Source organism: Sinocyclocheilus anshuiensis, unplaced genomic scaffold, assembly GCF_001515605.1.
Source record: "Sinocyclocheilus anshuiensis isolate Anshui unplaced genomic scaffold, SAMN03320099.WGS_v1.1 scaffold1231, whole genome shotgun sequence".
In the NCBI taxonomy this organism is placed as follows: domain Eukaryota; kingdom Metazoa; phylum Chordata; class Actinopteri; order Cypriniformes; family Cyprinidae; genus Sinocyclocheilus; species Sinocyclocheilus anshuiensis.
This window is the reverse complement of record NW_015536698.1, coordinates 446183-446840: the sequence shown is the minus strand read 5'-3', so window position 1 is coordinate 446840 and position 658 is coordinate 446183. Positions and strand designations below refer to the sequence as shown.

Below are 658 nucleotides of genomic sequence, written 5' to 3'. Positions count from 1 at the left end.
AATATGTTAGTCTTAAGGTTATCTATAAGGCAGTGTGCTCCAAAACAGTGACAGAACTCACATTTAGAAGATATAAGCATTCAAAGCTTGCAGTTTGTCACTTCTGCCAAAACGGCTCAACAATTTTTTTGACGTTGCATCGTACTTCAGCTTCTCATCAAACTTTCTGTCCAATCAAATGCTCTCTAGAATCCGAAGCGCCCGCCCCCTGCACTATAAAATAGACGCTGAAGCCGCGGCTGAAATTGTTCACAGAATTAGTATTTTCTGTACAGTGAATGGCATGTAGTGCACTATATAGGGGACAGGGAACGATTCAAACAGTGTAAATATGCTTTCCGTTGAGGAAAAAAAGGTTTCACACTAACCACCGCACCGCACACACACTCTGCTCCGGTCCAGAGACCAGACCACAAAATGTATCGGAGCTATTTGAATTCTACACAGAATGCTATATTTATAGCAATACGGATGAGTATGTCACGCCCTGTCTTCCTGTTTCAGTTAAAATGACGTCAACACATAGAGTAACGCTGCGTGTTTCTAACCGTGCGTTCACACCGCACGTGAAAGTGGCCGGAAGTCATTCATTTCGAGCAGCAGCGAGCAGGCGGAGAAGGGTCTGGCTGCAGACATGCACTTGCATTTTCAGACTTGC

At 44.4% G+C, this 658-nt stretch overlaps 1 protein-coding gene across 2 annotated transcripts in view; it reads right to left on the bottom strand.

Annotated features, from left to right (window-relative positions):
- Window positions 1-658, bottom strand: part of LOC107655134 (5-hydroxytryptamine receptor 1F-like) — a 14708-nt gene that overhangs the window by 4520 nt on the left and 9530 nt on the right. The gene's annotated exons all lie outside the window — the stretch shown is intronic.